The 20,938-nt window shown below is 37.1% G+C and overlaps 1 long non-coding RNA gene and 1 pseudogene across 1 annotated transcript in view; one reads left to right on the plus strand and one right to left on the minus strand.

Moving 5' to 3' along the window:
• Window positions 1-1,598: 1,598 nt before the first annotated feature.
• LOC141424026 (uncharacterized) overlaps window positions 1,599-20,938 on the minus strand; it is a 219,913-nt gene continuing 200,573 nt past the window's right edge. The window contains exon 4 of the long non-coding RNA XR_012448825.1: window positions 1,599-1,795. This is a non-coding gene — a long non-coding RNA (uncharacterized lncRNA). The remainder of the gene's footprint in view (window positions 1,796-20,938) is intronic.
• On the plus strand, window positions 2,399-3,022 carry LOC109697781 (mRNA turnover protein 4 homolog pseudogene; annotated as a pseudogene).

The following is a 20,938-nucleotide window of genomic DNA, read 5'->3' on the forward strand; positions in this document are numbered from 1 at the left end:
AATATAATCATCAGTGTATTGTTGTTAAGAGGTGGGGTTTTGGGAGAGGATTAGGTCATGAGGCAGAGACTTCTTGAATGGTATTAATGTCCTTATAAAAGAAACATCAGAGAGCTACCTCTCCCCTTCTAGTGTGCTTCTAGAGTGCTGACACAGATACAAGGTGCCATCTATGGACCCAAAAGGTTATCCTCACCAGGATTCAAACATGCCGTGACACTGACTTCAGATTTTCCAGCCTCCAGAACCATGAGAAGAGAGTTTCTATTGTTTATAAGCATCCAGTCTATAGTATTATGTATCGAAGACAAGACTCAGATAAATGGAAGCCATTCTTCTCTAACAAAGGCAGAGGATATCCATGAGGAATTTTGAGGTTTACTATTCTCAGACTTGTCTACTCAAATTTCCAACATTTCTAACTATTACCCATGAGATATAAAATTTAGGCATAAGACTCTGATGAGACTGTGCTTTCAGACTTTTCTGCTGCATCACTTTATAAAAGACCCTATGCCTGATTTCCAGCACACCCTGCCAAGTGGCTGTATGAGATAAGAATCTCCTTCAAATCTATGGCTTCGACAGAGCATTTTCGCTTGGTAAGTAAGTACCTAAGGCCTATGGTTTTCTTTAACCAAGGCCTCCAGTGCTGTCAAAAGTAGCTATCATACAAAAAATCCTTTTAATTATCCATGCCCCCATTCTGATCAAGTGCAGTAGCCACTTTCTTTCCCAACATTTTGTCTTGCACATGCATACTTCTCCTAATTAAAAATAAACTGTATAAAAACTCTTTATTAAGGTAGGATTATCATGTAGAAATCCGTGCATACGAAGTGTATACAACAGGAGTTTTAGTGAATATAGCCATGAAACTTTTATCACCAACAGTACTGTAAACATATACATCACTTAGCAGGAAAAAACTTCAATAATTGTGTTGTCACTGCATGATGGGGATCCTTATCCAGTTAAGTGGCACTTAACAATGGGCATATGTTCTAAAAAATGCATCACTGTATGAACATTATAGAACATATACAAACCTGAGTGGTAAGACCCAATACACGTCTAGGTTATGTAGCACTGTCCATTTTTTCTGCTTTTAATCTCTTTTGATAAAAACTAAGACACACACAGTAGCCTAGGACTATCTAGAATCAGGACCATCAATATCATGGTCTTCTGCTGACATATATTAATCCCACTGGAGGATCTTCAGGGGCAATGACAAGTATGCAGCTGTCATCCCTTATGATGACAGTGCCTTCTTCTGGAACATCTCCTGAAGGACCTGCCCAAGGCTCTTTCACAGTTAACTTTTTAACAAGTAGAAGGAATACACTCTAAAATAGCAATGAAAAGTATAGCACAGTACATAAAAAGATTATCAACATAGTCATTTATTATTATTATCAGATATCATGAACCTAATTAATTATATTTGACATATTTTTATACAACTAACAGAAAAGTAGATTTATTTACACCAGCATCATCACAAATACAAGTAAGGCATTTGCTATGACTTTACGGTAACTATCATGTCACTAAGCCATATGAATTTTTCAACTCCATTATAAACTTACCTTATAGATGCATGCTGCCATTGACTGAAACATCACTGTCAGGCTGTACCTTCAGACCATAGGTAATATAACTTCAAAACACCATTTGGAGAGTCTGATTTCAGGATCATTCTTCATATAGTTGTCACAGTGTATCCCAGAGATGGAAGCAAAAGATACATGCTGGTGCTTTATTTTGTTTTTAGGGGGTGAGGAAAGCTAGTCTTAGGAAAGTAGGAGGGAAGGAAAAGCAAATGAAGCAGAGAAGAAACAAAAATAATGGAAGTTGGTTACAATATCTAATAAAAAACAAAAACTCACAAGTGATTGGTAATAATAAATAGTACCTCTTCTTAGAACTCATCCAAAACAGGAAGCTATGCATCTGCTGACTGCTGACTATAATCCTATTAGTTGGTTCCCATATACTTCTGCATTATATTACCTGGTTCCTGTGGGCAATTGCTGAGAAAATCAAAGTTTTCATGCACAGTTGGTTCCCACTATATAGATGCTATGGAAGTTGTAGCAGAGGAAGTCTTTGCTCCAGAGAAGGCTGAGCCGATTGGTGATATTGTATACTAGTGACTGGCTGTGGCAGAGAATCAATGGTTTGGTAAAACACATTGTTGGAGCTTCTCTGGCCAAGAGGAAAGGCAAGTAGTGGAGATCTGGGTTGGGGCACAGGTGAAACGAAGTGGACCTGGTTTAGAATAATAATCATCATAACGAAGTTAATAACTTCCATTAACTTCCATTCAAGCCCATCCTGTTATCAGAATTGTTTTTTCTAAGATAATATCATTCTAGTACATGGCTTCATCATGATGCCCAAATCCAAGAATAAGAAGAATGTTTCCTTAGCCAAAATGGCCAAGAAAACTTGGAACTGAAACAGAACCTGATAGAAGAGCTTTGGAAGTATGTGGACACATACAAGTAGTTTTTCATCCTCTCTGTGGCCAATGTGAGGAACAACACACTGAAGGATATCAAGAACTCTTGGCAGCAACAAATGACTCTGTTTGGCCAAAGCAAGATAATAATGGTAACTTGGGGCTCCAGTCCAAGGCATAAAGTACAAAGACAACCTGAACCAGCCAGATCAGCAAGAAGTCTAGGAGTGGAGTTAGTCTAGCTTTGACCAACCGCATTAAGGAGGAAATGAATGAGTAGTTCATGAAATACTTGGAAATGGATTGCACCAGAGATGCAGACAAAGAAACTTTCACTTTGAGCCTGGCTCCTGGGCTCGTGAAGCAGTTCCCGAACTCCATGGAGACACAGTTAAGGCAGCGAGGCCTGTACACTGCTCTTAAGAGAGGTGTAGTGACCCTACTATAGACTACAAAGTATGTAAGGACCATGTGCTGACCTCAGAGCATGCCTGTGACCTGGGGTATGAGATTCCTGAGTTCAAGGTGACCATCAAATATTTGAGGGATGCATGATTGGGAAGATGACTTGACAAAGATTCTATCCAAGTAGCAGAAGAATCAGAAGAGGACAATGATGACTGACTCAGGGATTCAAGCCTGAAGGCTTTCCAGCACCTTCTGGGTGTCAGTGTGTTCTGAGAGTTGAATTTTGACCCTCTGACATCAAAAGGTAATGCATTGTACATTTTCTCAGGCCGAAGTGAAGGATTGGTGGATTCAAACCTGTTTGAACTACCTCTAAGTTCCTTAAAAGCAGGGTAGGCAAATGTTTCCATCATGAGCCATATGTCAGTGGTAATCTGGAATAAACCTAATGGGATTATACTGTTTATCTATGTGACCTCTAAAATTCATGATGAAAGCAAGTACCTGAAAGCCTGTGAAGTTAGAGGGTTCCTGTTTCCCCTCAGTTTCACTGGTAATTAAACTTTGTGAAATATTTGTATAATAAATTATAAATACATATTTACTGAGCACATATATGTGCCTAGGATCATGCATTAGCAGCCCTAAGGAAAACCCAAACAATGTATTAAACATTTGGGTTTCTACTGGCCCACACAGGACTACTGCAAACCCACTGGAGGGAGCAGTTTTTTATTTTCTAAGATAAGAAAGGGTGATGGGGATTGACTGAGTTTCTTCTATAAAGAATAACACTTTGTCAGTAGAGTATCTTCCTGTAGACAATAGACTTTCTTACAAAAATATAAATAATAATGGAAATCCCCCATGAGTTTTTCTAACATTTCAAAAGCTCTCCATCCTTTCTGGCCTATTCAGAACTTTTCCCCAAGCTATCTACTTCTCTGTAATCTTTTTTTTCTAATCAACAGTCCTACCTTTTTCCTATTTTGATTATAGGATAAGTTGTTCTTTATACCTAGAATTCCTCCTCCTAATCAAGTCTGTAACAGACAAACATTTAACTCTTTGATCATGGCCTCTAACAAATAATAGCTTCCAGATAGAACTTTCTGTGATGTCATGGCAGATATCATGTTATCTTGTGGGTCTGCCAATAACTTTGCCTCAGGAGCCTATGCCTTAATACCCAAGTCAAACCACCATGTATTCAGAAAATGCAGCTGTAGCATAGGAGCAAGAAAAAGGATTTCAGTGATCTGGGTTGGAAGCTGTATTCATTTACCATGGCAGTCATAACAAAATATCATAAATGAGCAATTTATAAAAGAGAAATTCATTGTCTCACAGTTAGGGAGTCTAGGAATCCAAGATCAAGGTGTTGGCAAGGCCAGTCACTTCTGAGAGCCTTAAAGAAGAATCTGTTCTGCCTTTTCCCTAATTTCTGGTGTTTTGCTGGCAATCTTTAATATTCCCTAGTTTGTAAGAAGGCCACCCTAATCTCTGTTTTCATCTTCATTTGACCTTTTCCATGTGACGTGTCTGTGTCCAAACTTCCCCCTTTTAGAAGAACACCAGCCATAGAGCATTAAGTATAATGTCCTCCCAACCAGTTACATCCATAATGACCTTGTTTCCAAATAAGATCTCTTCTGAAGTTAGGGCTACAACAAAAGAATCTGGAAGGAGCAGGAACACAAGCCAACCAGTATTGGAATCCCAGTGACTTTGAGCACATCTCAAAAATTGGGGGGTGGGGCTCATTCTTTTAATCACAGAAATAATAATAACAGTAGTAGTCATAATATTATATCTAGATTAGTAATTTAAGACCTCAATTAAAGGGAGATCAATACCAATATTGTAAAGTTTCTAGATGGATAACTAGAAGAGGAGAGATCAAACAAAAGCTAACTTACCTAAACTATGAGATAAGACCATCTCTATTTGAAGAAATCAGTATTTTAGAATAGTATCTGAGGCCAAAACAATGGAATAGAGCAAGAGTGTGAACTATGGAAAGAGTACACAGTAATGAATTCCTCATTTACTAAGTTTTTCTTTCTATGGCTAGGGAAGAGAGCACAAGTTATAGGAAGAAAGAAACTAAAAGCCTATTTATTTGATCGTTATGGGCCTCATTTTCCACATTTGAAAAATGCTTACCTACTGCAAGTATGAAGAAAACACCTTGAGTGGTCAACTGACTATAGCCAGAAATATATTAGCAAATGCAGATCAGCACCATTGATTTGAAATAATGTGCAGTTTTATTTCATGCGCATCTTTGTAATTTTTCGAACTTATCTTTCATGATACTGTGCACATTCAGATTTTCTCCCTGTATCCTTCTGCTCTTCTCTCAAATAATTTTATTTTTTAAAAATATACTATTCCTTCATTAAAACTTTATTAGGCAAGTAGGGAACAAAAATCTTCAGTATCTTATTCATTCTCAGAGAGTGATCACATTGAAACTACTTTTTATTCATTAATTAAAACTGTTGGGACAATTGCGTATTGGAATGCTCAACAAAAGCATTTGCAGTATTGTTTAAATGAGGCTGTCAATCTCATTACAAAATAAATAAGGAGGATGTAACAGTTTTGCATAGTCACAGCTATTAACGCATTTAGGGAAGACCTCCTAATTTCCATTTAAATAGTAACACAACTCAAAACCTCTACTGTGTTTCCATCTTGGATCTTCAAGTCTCTCACTACCAACTCCATCAGTACTCAATTTTGTTCTTTATAATTATATTTTATAGTGTTACATCATGGTAGTTGCTATGAATAAGAGAATTTAGAAGAGAGACAAATATTGGGTGCAATAAGAATCTCTTATAATCAAGGAGTTTGAAAACATAGATGTGTAAAAATGAGTGTAATATAAGAAACTACAGCCTAGAAAGAAAGAAATTATAGGTGCATATTCAGGTGAGGAAGAACTCACACACTGTGGGAGAGGTTGAAAGAGGACCAGCAGGAACTTGCTACAGCAACAATATTAGAAAAAAGTCTTTTACCAGTTAGCAGAATTTTTTTTTAAAGATAAAGAGACAATAAAGAAGTCAAGGTTTACTAGAATTAAATATATCTCTGGAAGAGTAGAGAGAAACAAAGTAATTATTTGAAGTACAGATAAATGCTATTTTTGGGGTCAAAGTTATATGTTGAGGCCAAACCGTAGAAAATCTCTAAAGTCAGAATAAGGAGCCTAAATAATCCAGAGACTTTTAAGAGCAGGGCAAAAGATGCACTGTTTTCTAAAGATTCATTTGCTAAGTATGGACTCATACTGAAAATAGGAAGAGCTCATGGAAGGTCTTGCAATATGGCTACCAACCAAGTCCTCAAATCTCTGCTAAACAAGGCTACATCTACTTCCTGTCTCTTGTATATTCTTATTGATCGAACATATTTCACTAAATCATTTCACCTCACCTCCTATCATTATCTAGACATAAAGATTCTCAACTCTCCACCTTGAACAACCAAATCCCAGTTCAGCAGGTCAAGATTCAGGTTCAGTCAAGCTAACCTTGCAGTACCAATAATTGTAATGGTAATAGCACTTTTCATAATATTTGTGTGCATGTCTTTTTCTCCCCCCTGCCTTTGATCATGATCTTCTAAAGGGCTTTATGGATGTGCCTAGAGCCCAACAGGGCATCTGGCATACCTCAGGTAATAAATAAATACTAGTTCAGTGAGTAAAATTCCTACCTTAGTAACCCAGTAAAAAAATTTATTAAAACCTTCCCTGACCTATTCAACTTCCCGAAAGCATGCAATTAGTGATCCTATGGTGTGGGCTTTCTACACTAGCTGCAAACTAAACTAGTTTAAAATGATCTAAAATTACTGAATCCCCTTGGTATTTGTTTCTTTCAGTTTTCCTTAGGGCTCACCATGCACAATGGTGGGCACATGTATGTGTTCAATAAATATATGTTTATTGATTGATTGGAAAAACATTTCAGAAATTTTAATTACCAATCAACCAAATCACATTATTCAAACAATGTGTCCTATTTGGTTTCAAAAATTATCACTCTATATATAGTTCATTCCACATAAATGGACACTTAAATATATACTGTCATGTTTCTTTCAACATTGCTGTAATTTGAATGTAACCAGTTCTTGTTTTTAAGACAAGTCTATGCTCTTTCAAAGGTCCCAACAAAATCCTTGAAAAGATGTATTTTTAAGTGAGGATTTCTTAGAAAAATGAAGAGGTTGTTTATATATTACTGAGTAGGAGTTTCTAAAATTTTCATTAAGTATCTTGGACTCTAAAGATCCATTCCACAGAGGAATTTCAGTCTTTCTTTACTTCCCCATCCCTGACCCTCTCATAAAAACTCATTGCCTTCTAGCTTTTCTTATGTCATTCTCTGACCACGTTTTCTAGCCTCCCGTTTCTCTGCTAGAAACTTCTTTTGCAGGAATTTACCCTGTTCTTAAAGTAACTTGGCTACTCTCAGTTTACCCAATGTTCTTCCCTAGAATTAACTGAACAACAAAATGGATTCCCTACTGGAGTGGTTGAAAGTAAAAATGGGAATTTCAAATATACATGTAATGATTTTCCTATGTTTCTGCCCTCTACTGGCAGGTTATACATTGTTTGTGTCCTCCTAAGGGCTGATCATTGACAATCCTAAGAATATCTAAGTGCTCAGTAAATATATACTTACTGATTTATTAGATAAATGTTTCAGAAAATTTAATTATCAGTGAAAACAAAGGAAAACCAGAACCCTCTAGCTTCACTAGCTTTCAGTTACTTGCTTTCATCATGAATTTTAGAGGTCCCATAGCTACTACCCTTTGATACATGGATCACAATGGTAAAGGTTATCTGGCCTAATTTTCAGGAACTTGGAGGTAGTTTGAACAGGTTTGAAACAACATGGGCCTGCACAAGTGTCCAGTAGCTTACCTTTTGATGTTAGAGGGTCAAAACTCCACCTCTGGAGCATGTTAACACCACTGTTTTTGAGCATATGCCCTGTGAAGCCATGAAGTTTAATTACACATGCACAGACTCTTTACATTTCCTTACTTCTAATCACTTTTCCCCATGCCTCAGACCACCCTGTTTCTTTATCCCATAAGCAGTCTTAAACCTTGTCCTCAGGACTGACCACCTCAAGTTAAACCTTCTCTTCTGCAAATCTTGTTTTACAGTGATTGGCATACTGGGAAGAAGAGGTCTGGCTCAGTAACAGCAGTCTCTCAGAATTATTTTATAACATTTGTCTCAACAAAACCAATGGAGGCCTACTGTGTGAGTATGACACTTTACTAGATGAGAACTGCATAGCCTTAGGCAGGATGAGGAGTGGGCCAGAATCCAAAAGAGGTACTTGGTCATTTGCATATCCAAATAAAACTTGAAAATTGACCTGATAAGGTGATCAAAATGTCTCTTTAGGCTCATAATTTTCCAAGGCTCATTATACAATTTTACATTAGAGTTTCTAGGTCTTTTGATCAAAAAGTAATAGACCAAAAACAAACTAAGAATATAAGCAATATTTAGATTGCTGTAGAAGACTCATCCCCCTATCAGCTAATTGACTGAACCAGAAAGCCTAATTAGTGCTGTAAGTACTTCGCACTAGAAAGCTTTCACTGTACATTAGAACAAACTAATGTTAACTAACACTGTGCATTAAACTTAATCATGTTCACTAGCAAGGAAATCATTTTTTAATGGAAAGAATTCAGTTTTAATGTTCTGTAATGGGCCATTTATTAGTATACAAGGGGGTCAGACGAACTAATTGGAGACTTTGAGCAAGTGTAAGCAAGTTTTCCCAGGTTGGCAATTGGGATTCCAAATCCCAAAACAGAATTCTTAGATGCAGATATACTATCAGATTTTATATGCCTGTGGGATTATTTGAGTGGCCCAAAGCTCAATTTAAATACCAGGTTGTGAAATTTTGCTTCAGTAAAGTAGGTTTAGGTCACATTTGTCCTTTTGATTTTTATAGATCTGAGCAACTATAGGTTTAGTTTTTTTTTAAAAATTAGCTCTACTACATTCTTTTTTAACTTTATGTACTTCAGTATAAATGCTGAAAAGCAAAATCTTTCTCTCTCTCTCTGTCTCTCTGTCTCTCTCTCTCTACCGCTTAGCATTCATGACAGTAATTATCTGGATTGCTTAATTCCTGATTTCTTCCTGTTCACATGTAACACACTTCACCAAAAACTTCCTCAATGTGAGACCACCCTAACTGTTTCTTTTTTTCAGCAGTTTGAGGAAAGCTGTCTGAGGAGAGGGAGTAATTTTGGATTTGATAGCAAGGCCCTTGAGGATATGAAAACTAGCTCAAAATGCATTGTACCATTACCTCAGGCAAGTAAGGTATACCCCAGCTATGAACATCTGGCTTGCAACTATTATTTACATAATGAACTCATTCCTTCCCACCCTCAATGTTTACCTCAAGATCTTCTGCTCTCTCCCTCGGGGAATGTTCCAGAATGCAACTGAGCCATCCCAACCCAATCTGGGCCAGCCGGCAGCCAGCAGCCTCTAGCTCCTCACCACACTCAAGCAGATCAGGCACAGGCCTGCTTCTCAAGTTGAACTTTTTTGACTTTTACTTTCCATCCAAAGTTTTTTCCCTCAATGTCTAGAATGTATAAATGTACCCTTTAAGCAACAATACAAACCTTTTTCTTCCCCCTTCAGTTGTGAGGATCAAAACCAGAGCCTCCTGCATGTTAGGCCAGCACTCCACCACTGAGCTAGACCCTCAGCCTCCTCTTGTATAAACAGCTCTTTCCCAATTACGTCTTTCCTTACTTTCTATGTTTAACGCTGAACCAAAATTACAAGGAATATAAAAATAGCAAAGTGTAAAGTCAGATTTATGATAAACATGCAAAAGTAGATTTAAAAACCAATGAGAACCGGGCACCGGTGACTCACGCCTGTACTCAGGAGACAGAGATCTGGAGGATCACGGTTTGAAGACAGCCCAGGCAAATATTTCCAGAGACATGTCTCAAAAAACCCTTCACAAAAGAAAAGTCTGGTGGAGTGGCTCAAGATAAAGGCCCTGAGTTCAATCCCCAGTACCTCCAAAAAAAAAAAAAAAAAAACAATGAGAGCTAGTGCCAAAATTGTCCCCCAAATTGGTCTACAAAAAGCAATGGAACAATATGACAATGTGCTTCTGAAGTTAAAATAGAATAGAAAGAAAATTATAATCTCTAATAAGAAAAAGAAGGAAACCAGGCATGGTGATGCAGGCCTGTAATTCCAGCACTGGGAGGCTGAAGCAAGAGGATCTCAAGTTGGAGACTAGTCTGAGCTACATAGTGAGACCCTGTCTCAAAAACAAAAAGCAAAACCAAAACCTAAATACAAATGCAAAATAAAAAGAGGAAGGAAGGAAGGAAGGGATAGAGGGAAGGAGAAAGGAAAGGAAAGAGAGGAAAGGAGGAAGGGAGGGAGGGAGGGAGAGAGAGAAAAGGAAGGAAGGAAGAGAGAGAGAAAGAAAGAAAGAAAAAGAAAGAAAGAAAGAAAGAAAGAAAGAAAGAAAGAAAGAAAGAAAGAGAAGAACAAGGAATGGGAGATTTGTCCTACCTAATAGTATGGTATTTGCATGGGGTAACTAAAGTAAGAGGGATATTGTTACATTAAAAATAAAAACTGTATTCATGACAAAATATAAGGAGGTAAAAAGAGAAATCACAGAATGAGAATTTTGTTATACATATTACTGTCAAATGATACAAATGTAGAATCAATAAGAAAAACAACACAGTTGTAAAAATAGACATTTCAGAGTAATGGCAACACAAATAAATGACCCTGTGTATGTGAAAAAATGCCTACCCTTATAGATAATCAGAAAAAATACAAATTAAATCCACATTGAGCAACAAGTAGTTGCTGGTGATAGTGTAAATTATTATAGCCCCTTGGGAAACAAGGTCATCCTGATGTTACTAAGGAAAACTGTACATTGGCATATCTTATGATCCAGAAATTCCCATTCATAAATATAAATACAGCACACAGAAACTCTACTCTATGACAGAAGGGGTATTATACAAAGATGTTCTTAAAAGTCCTATACAGAGAAGGATCAATCTCATTCTCCAACAGCAGTAAAATGAATAAGTTGATATAGTCACACAATAAAATAAGACATAGAAGTGAGAACTAATGAATTATTATGACTTGCCTCAATACATGCACAGAATGGTTGTATTACTTAGACAGTATATATTACTTGGGTTGGTGAGAATGAGAGCAGCCCGATCAAGATGGCGCCATGAGAAGTTTCTGAATCACCCATAGCATGCCATTTCTTATTCTGTGCCTTTATTATTTAAACTGTCCACATGAGTTTTATACACTTCTACGTGCATGATATATTTCACAGTAATCAAACACCATTTTTTTTATTATTCATATGTGCATACAAGGCTTGGGTCATTTCTCCCCCCGACCCCACCCCCTCCCTTACCACCCACTTCGCCCCCTCCCTCTCCCCCCTACCCCCTCAATACCCAGCAGAAACTATTTTGCCCTTATTTCTAATTTTGTTGAAGAGAGAGTATAAGCAATAATAGGAAGGAACAAGGGTGTTTGCTGGTTGAGATAAGGATAGCTATACAGGGAATTGACTCACATTAATTTCCTGTGCATGTGTGTTACCTTCTAGGTTAATTCTTTTTGATCTAACCTTTTCTCTAGTTCCTGGTCCTCTTTTCCTATTGGTCTCAGTTGCTTTTAAGGCATCTGCTTTAGTTTCTCTGCGTTAAGGGCAACAAATGCTAGCTAGTTTTTTAGGTGTCTTACCTATCCTCACCCCTCCCTTGTGTGCTCTCGCTTTTATCATGTGCTCAAAGTCCAATCCCCTTGTTGTGTTTGCCCTTGATCTAATGTCCACATATGAGGGAGAACATATGATTTTTGGTCTTTTGGGCCAGGCTAACCTCACTCAGAGTGATGTTCTCCAATTCCATCCATTTACCAGCGAATGATAACATTTCGTTCTTCTTCATGGCAGCATAAAATTCCATTGTGTATAGATACCACATTTTCTTAATCCATTCGTCAGTAGGGGGCATCTTGACTGTTTCCATAACTTGGCTATTGTGAATAGTGCCACAGTAAACATGGGTGTGCAGGTGCCTCTGGAGTAACCTGTGTCACATTCTTTTGGGTATATCCCCAAGAGTGGTATTGCTGGATCAAATGGTAGATCAATGTCAAACACCATTTTTAAAGAATCAAAGCAAACTTTAAAATTCTTGAAAGTTCCCAGAAGTCCTCTTCAAAACCTTTGTTCAAATTGTTTTGATTAGGTGGAGAGTCATTTGAAATCACTGCCTTTCTGCAATATTCCTTCAACACAAATGAGGTGTAAAATAAAAACACAGAGGCTACTCAACAGCAAGTTCAAATCCAGAGATCTCAGGAGCAAAATTATGCTCCACAGGTCATCACCACATCAGCGTTGTTTCACCACTGGATCCCTAATAACAATGTAGATGCTCAATAGTATTTGTTGGATGAATGAATGAAAGTGACATATCATGGAACACTATAAGACTGGACCCATTCAGGCTGTCCTCTGGCGCTGAGCTTTAAGACTGGGCTGCCAGCAGTTTATCCATATTCTAGAGCACTTGAGAGAGATGAACAAAAAATTAGAAGGACAAGCTATTTCCTCTAAGAAAGAAGTGGGGAGTCATACAACTTTTGTTTTCTTTTTGTTTTTTAAGACAGGGTTTCACTAGGCAACCAGTCTAACTTTGAACTTGAGATCCTCCTACATCTGTCCCCCAAGTGCTGGGATTATAGGCATACATCACCATGCCCCATTTATATACATCACTTTTAATCATATTGCCATAATAAGAATTTAGTCACATGACCATATATAGCTGCAAGGGAAACTGGAAATCCTAATCTCTAGGTAGGTGGTCATGTGCTTTTTAAAACTCAGGTGACATTTCCTGTTCCCACAGAGAAGAAAGGGAGTAATACAAAATTGCAGATAGAAATGTAGCCTCTTCCAGCCACCTCTACCCAACTGCATTCCCTTCATTCCCTCCCTGAAGACAGGATCTATCCTGAATTTGCTGTTTATCATTTCTATTCATCTATAGTTTTCTATGAAAATTATTGGCTATTCTAGTTTTGAACCTTTCAGTGGATGGTATCATGTTAAATGTATCATTCTGTAAATTTTCTTTCCGTTCAAGTGTATGTTTTTGATACTTTTTCGTCGTTAATACATGTAGGTCTATCTTACTTCAATTGACCTGTTCTATAGTGCCCATTATGTGAATGTCACACAAGCTCTTTATCATTGCTTCCAAGTTTTCTTGAAAGTTCCGAGTGAGAGAAAAAGTATTAGTTCCTGATGGAGAAGGTCATTGTCTGAGCCAAGGTCTGTACTATAAAAATTAAAGCATATTAGGGAGAAGAAAATTTTTTTCAACCCCTTTACAAATAATCCTTCCTCTTAAGTTTTCATTTTGTCTTTTTCTTGTTCTGCATTCTCTCCTTGGAGAGAATGAATCACGGTACATGGTCAGCCCCTAGAGTAATTCAGGCTTCCTTCCTCCTTCACTCGATCTTCTTTCCCTTCTCTGTGAATCTCTTTCAAAATGAATCCCTCCCCCCACCATTTACTCACAAAAGCAATTCAGGTCCTTCTACTCCCTTCTTCCACATTTAATTCTGCATCTTGTTTTTTGAGACTGGGACATATGCAAAATCTGAGGTTTGATAAAGTTTGATTTTTGTTATTTGTGATGCATTTGTGTGGGGAGGGGTGCGGAATGGAATGGTCAGGTTTCCGGTTACAGGTGTGAATGTGTCTATAGGCAACATCCTCCTTTGTGTATGTGTGTCTGAAAACTTGCCTATCTGTCTCCTCTAAGCATGAATAATCACTGATTGATTGAAGTACTTGTGTGTTTCAGCCACTTTCATGCTTTGAATCTCAGGCTTGAATACAGTTGACAGAGGTAAAACTAATTAATTAATAATACTTAATTTTGCATTCCTGGAGTAGGGCCTCATGGATATTAATGCAGATTTATGTAAAAATAACCAAATTAATACTGCTCTGGTACTTCTTTTAATGGGACCAGTGCCCAGTTCTAAATGGAAACAAGTTAAAGTATACACCTGCCTATAGGAACTATTTTCTTCAACCAGAGTTGATTTTGATCCATCTCACAGAGCTGTTAAAAATTAGAAATATTGTAAAATATAATATGCAAGTAAAATAAGGCAATGAGAAACTTTTTTCTTCTTTATGAAAATAAATTAGCTAAAAAAGGGTTGGGTTTTTTTCACTGAATCACAACATAGTTTGAAACACATCTAGAAATCCTTGTTAAAACCAGTGTTTTTATAGGCGTTCTACAAAGTACTACAATCCACAAAGCCTTCATCCTCTCCCCAGCTCCCTACAGGACCTTTATTAAGCTGACTTCCTGCAGGCTTGACTAGTGCTAGCCAGAAATCCAGATTGTCAGAAACTTTGACTCTCCTGTCCATATCAGGTAGCACATGCCACATACCACATCCTAAATCCTATAACTCCATTATCATTTCTTATTTGAGCAACAAGGAGAGGTACAAAACAAATAGTGAATTATGGAGACTCAAAAATCATCCTGGAAAATGGGAGCATGGGAGGCTGAACCTAGTCGAATGGCTTTATGCTATCACTTTTTGCTCAACAATTATACCTCACAAACATGTATAGTGAAAACATAATTTGTATTATTAACCAATTAATTTCAAATAATATAACAGATACTTAGAAACTGGTTTCGCTAAATAGCACTGACTCCTTACTTAGACCCACACGTTAACTATAAGCAGGAGAAAAAGTTGGCATCCCTGCCTCCATTTTACACTTATCTTCTTTACTCTGAGTCTCTCTTCCCTGAAATCACCTTGGGTTCCAGAGAGGACAAGACTATGTGATAACATCTGTATGATGAGGGACAGAAATTACCCCTAAGGAAATGATCGACAGACCTTTTAGGACAGACCACCACACACACACACATGAAGACAATTACCTATAATGATGAGGCTGTACCTGGAGCAGAAGTAATCATCTCATGGGAACCAGATTGCTCCCCTCAAGTGATGACAGCAATACCAACTTCCCAAGAACCCCTCAGAGAAAAAGAACTGAGATAATGGTCAACCAGGTCACACTTTGTCAGGGATTGTTTATGCATCTCTCTCTCCTCCTGCCAAATTCTCCCTCTGTTTACATTTAAGATCATGGCTGTACCCCAAAGATAGGCTGAATTGCTTATTTTTGCTCTTCCCATAGCCCACCAGTGCCACATAATAAATCTCCTTTCTCTGAACTTCACCACATCTTGGCTCTTTATTTGGTGTACTGGGGCAAGTGACCAAACCTAACATGTGGAACCCCAGTGAGGCCTCTGACTTAGAAACCCCAGTTACAGTAAGAGAGGGGGAAAGGTCTCCAGAGTATCAAAAAGAGCATGATATATACTGTCTTATGGTTTTTAGGATGGTACACTTACATACTCTGTATACAAATAGGCAAGACTGAGATACCCAAATAATACATGAGAGTATAGCTCAATACATTAGAGAAAAAGGTTAAAGGATTTCATAGGTCCAGAGGGTCTACTGCAGGATGTGACTGAACAGTAAGTGGGTAATAATATTAGCTGTAGCATCTTGAACTTACATGGCACTTTCTATTTAGTGTCATTTGTGGTAATTTATTAATAATTAAATATAAAGTATACCTTGGTTTCCTATCGTCATAAAATGCATGTTAAACTTATCCCAGATGTTCATGCCCTCATCAGTTTGTGCAGTAGAATCTTCTTAGTAAAAAAGGAAAAGGAAAAGAAATTTAAGTTTTATTGAGTGTCTACCTTGTGCCAACACAATACATACCTTGCATCATTTATCTCCACAAATATCATACTACAGTTCACAATTTACAAATGAGAAATCAAGATTTGAAAATACCAAACATTTTTTCAATATCTCACAACTAGAAGGTAAAAGAGTCAGTATATGAATTGCAGTCCATGTGACTCCAAAATCCCAGCAAGCTTTCTTTTCTTTGTGTTGAAATTCTGCCTAATGAATGTTATATGTCACTGTGAAGAGGTAGAATGGGAAGAATTTTCCTTATGCCCCGATGTAACCTTGAGGGTTTATCTTAATGGGGAATAGTGACATCAATCCTGATAGCAAAACCTGCTGGTGATCAAGACCTCTGGGGAAACTCCCTGAAATACCCTGTAAGTAGTTAGCAGTGTGGCTTTGGCTCCTACTACTAAGTCATTCACAGGCAAAGTCTTCCCCTAAAATGCTGCTGATTGCAAGTGACTTCCAAATCCAAACAAACATTTTAAGTCTATTTAATAGATCAATACAGTAATTCGCTTCTGGGCCCCTGAAATCATTTGTTTGGACCTGATGTCTATGCAGTCAGATTGCGGTGTACACATTAGCATGGGCAGGGAATTACACAAGTAACTCGCACTGAAAGATGTTAAGCCAATTTAGATTGTGGGAAGGAGGGAGTAGTTAACTCATTTCCAACTGACTGGGATTAAATGGGTCATTATAAGGCAATGTCTTCAGTGAGTATCACAAAGGAAAATAAACCTTTCCACCAAAAGATGCACTCCATCATGTACAGGCTCTTAGGAATCCAACTAAGCAGAGATCAGAAGGAAAACAGTAAAGAAAACCTAATATAAGTTTAAGGAGGTTTTTTTCCTTGTTTCTTTTTTAAATCACTTCTATTTGACAGTGAAAAAATCTCCCAAGGGAAATAGTACAGGATCTGTTGCTTGATTCATTTAAACTCAGTGGACAAAACACTAGAGGAACAATTTTGCCTTAACCCCTTGAGGAATAGACTCTATGGGAAACTAATAATAATTTTCTATCTCTAATTTTGATGACACAAAAAAACAGAGGTTTGTACTGATTTGATCCAGTGTTGGACTGGATTCTAGCAGCAATATTTCATACCAACTGAAGTCTTCTAATTACATGTACTGGACATCAGCCAAGAGACCATTACAATAGTTCAAAGGGAATGTAAAAGTTTTAGCATGAATCCTTCCATCAGAAACAGAGACTTGGCACCATATGGGAAATTTCATTACAGCTGAGACATGACTCATTTGTCATGTGTAGAAGCAAAAGAGGATACTCCATGGCAATGGGAGGATGCTTTTGGGAAGAAAAACAGGGGGCCCCTTGCTGACGGATGAATGACTTGATGTGCCCAGATAATGCTGATCACAGTAAAGTGCTGTAAATAACCATTTGTTCATGTATTCAACCATCCAAGCAACAGTGTTTTATCACCAACTACTTTGTCAGTGCAGAGAGAAGTAAGACTCAGTTCACATAGGCAACTCAGGAAGGCAAAGTAGAAAAAAGAGATAACACTAGGCACTTATGATGTGGTGTCATGAAGCACAATGTTGGGAACACCAAGGAAGAACATTTCACCTGCCACTGACTTGGGTATAGAGACATCTTGGGCACTGGAGGACAGGACACTGGCAATTAATCTTGAGATGTGAATAAATTACATCCAGCAATAACTGTGAAACAGGAGACAGAATAAGACAAAAGAAGGTTAGAGTTGTCATGAGAACCACAGTAGCTCAGAGATGATGAAGCAGAAAATGTTGTGGAAGGAGAGGACAGACGAAGGTGGGCAGTGGGAGTCTTCCCCAGGAGCATGGACTTTGCTCTGGAGAGCACCATGGTACATAAAAGACCATGGCAGCTCAGTAGAGAAGAGCTTTTGATGACAAAGCATGGAGGCAAGGTCAACAGTAGATTCATGATAATTATGGAAAGAGATAATGAGGGCCTTAATAAAGGTAGAAAAGAGGCAATAGTCTGAAAATTATTTGAAGGTAAAACAGATGAGGTCTAGTGATTGATTGGATGTTGAGGATAGCAAGGGTGGACAAATATCTGAACTTCAGATTTTTTAAATGAGAAAGGAGAAGGAAGGTAATGAAAAATAATCACGCTTGACCCTAGAGCCAGTACGTAACTTAAACTGTGTTAAAAACAAGGAAAGAAAGAGGTTTGCCTAAGTAATCCTGGGAAAATCATGTCACTTACCTGGCCTGGGTCATCGTTTTTACTAGATTAGATGCTGCCAAATAGCATATCCATATCATAAAACATAAACAGAAAATAACATAGTTGTTTTCTGCTATTCTTATAGTTAGTAACTCATATCTGTATGCCATATATAAGTGACTATGTACATTTTGGCAAATTGAACTTCAATCTAAATCTGCTAATTCTGACTGTGCCGTGCCTACATTGCAGTCAGTCGCTAAGCTAGTTCTGTAATTCTCTTTTGGGCCCCTTCTCTTTATTTTTCTGTCAGTGTCTCGAACAGACTGAGGCACAATTGAAAGTTTCTGTCCAATCCAATCATCCTGCTGCACAATTCTGATATGAATCAGCATTTTCATTATATAAATCTCAATTTTTCTGTTCAAACTACTAGTGTATAAGATATTATATTTCCTGCCATTTGGAATCTCTGACTCATTCAGTTTACCTATGAGCATGAGTTAGGAAAATGATAAGATCAAAACATAATTTTGGTAGCTATTTGGACAGATGGAACAATGTCAACATGGCCTTTCTATTCTCATTTTTTACTAATCTGCCCTGACATATAGATTTTCTCCATTCCCTTAACAAATACTCATTGAGCACTATTTTGGGGCCTTAGAAATACTTCTACACCTCTAATGGGAGGAAAAATAGCAAGAATGCCTACATAATGGAACTTAATATAGTATAGAAAAATATTCAGTTAAATGTGCTTAGGGGAGGGGGAGACATAAGGAAAGGGTGTGGGAGGGTGAATATAATGGAAATATTATGTACTTATGTATGAAAATGGAAAAATAAGACCTGCTGAAACTATTCCAAGAATGAGGGGGGAGGAGAGAATGGAAGGAGGGAGTGAATTCAAGTATGATATATCGTAAGAATTTTGGTAAATGTCACAATGTACCCTCACTACAACAATAAGAAAAAAGAAAAAAAATGTGTATGAGGAAGGGAGAGTGGGTGGATAGATGGAAAGATGAATGAATAGATAGATGATAGATGGATATTGATTGATAGATAGACAGATAGATGATAGACAATTTTTGGCAGCTAAAGGATTTTAGACTGAGTCCAGTGAAGTTACTGGGTGTACGACTTTCACTGTTAAAACCAGAAAAGTCCCATGAAAACTATGACAAGTCATACAGGCTAGAGTGTGGAGTGGAGAAGTGTAAGGTATTTTAAAGTGGAAGTTCACTGTAGACCTACTTAATGAGATGTTATCTAAGTCAAGTCTTGAGGGTACCTGACTAAAGTCTTAAGGAAGTTACATGTGAATAACTGGTAGAAAAGAATTCTGGACAGAGAGAACTAGAGAAAATGCCCTAGGGTGGAGAGGCTTGGTATATACACTGGTGAAAGTATGTATTACAGATGAATTCTGCAATCTTCTTCTACCCAATTTTCTGATACTGGACCTCACCAAATTTAGGGTTATAATTTTACATAAGTATAATTATAAATATGAGAAATAATAAAACAACAGGTGTGAATAGTTAGTGAATGGAAAAGGACTGATAAAATTGCATTTGGAATGAATCAAAAAACCAAAAGAACTTGGACCCAAAATTCACTGTGCTTTTTCTTCAATATCTTTTCAGTCATTTAGATTTTGTCAATATAAATAAACCCAATATAAAACCAATCAATACATTTTCTTCTATGCATTTCTGGCATTTAGTTTCTGTGATGCCTTAATGGTAAAATATGGACCTAAAACACTCAATAAATATTTTCTATGACCTTAATAACCCCAACTTTAATTTGTACCAAGACTAAGTCAGAATTTCACAGAAAAAATACAAACTTGCAGTTTCTCATTACTTTAATTCTATTGACAGCTTATCTGGATAATTCACACCAAAGAAAATCTTTAGCTGAAAGGGACTCTAGAAGAATTAGTTTGAGCTATTGTTTAGTAAACCACACAATTGTATTAAGTTTCATTTCATTTTCCATGTTTAGAAAGAGTTTAGTTGTTCAGCTAGTGTGAATACTTCAAATAAAACCAAATTTGTAAAGTTCCAAATATTTTCTTCCTGGTCATTTTCTACTCAAGGATACATTTTGGCCTAACATATACCAAATCACAATGGAAGTCCCTTTCTTTTCATTTTTTATAACTACATCCTAAGCAATTCCTCCAAGGACTTCCTCAGAGTTATCTTCAGATGGGAAAGGCAATTCACAGTGCAATAAAATTTATAGCTCATAAAATTATGAATAAGCCAAACCTTAAAAAAGAAAAGTTAAACTAGGTTCAAAATGATTTTTATAATATCAACTACATGAATTGACACAGAAAATGAATTGCAAATGCAAGAGAATGCAACAACTAAATGCTCTGTGCTGAGTGTTAAATAGAGACTGTCAGCACAGCACAAAGACTCAGGAAATAGTCATTGATTTCTCTCAATAACTATAGAGGTGGCCAAAGTAAGGACCAAAGTAGATTTTTTTTTAAAGTACATTAACAGGAGCTGACTAGAAGTACATAAGCCAAGGAAAAGGAAGTACCTGGAGACTAAATGATTAAATGAGTCATTCTAAATCATCATTGTGACTTTTATGTAAGAAAAATAAAATAAAGCAAATAAAGAATTTTTAAAAATCTAAACTATCTCTTTTAACAGTTATAGAAGTTTTAAGTGTTACAATAAATAGTAACATTAGAATAGCTTCACTTTTCCATGTTACTTACCTACTTACTATGCTTCTGTAACTGTTAATCAACTTTCTAAAACTGTGACAAAGTATCTGAGAAACACAAGGAAGAAAGGTTTGTTGTGGCTCATGATTTAAAGATTTTAGTCCATGGTCATCTAGAATCATTGCTTTGGGCATTAAGTAAGGTAAAACTTCATGTCATTAGG

The sequence above is a fragment of the Castor canadensis genome, chromosome 6, assembly GCF_047511655.1.
Source record: "Castor canadensis chromosome 6, mCasCan1.hap1v2, whole genome shotgun sequence".
Lineage (NCBI taxonomy): Eukaryota > Metazoa > Chordata > Mammalia > Rodentia > Castoridae > Castor > Castor canadensis.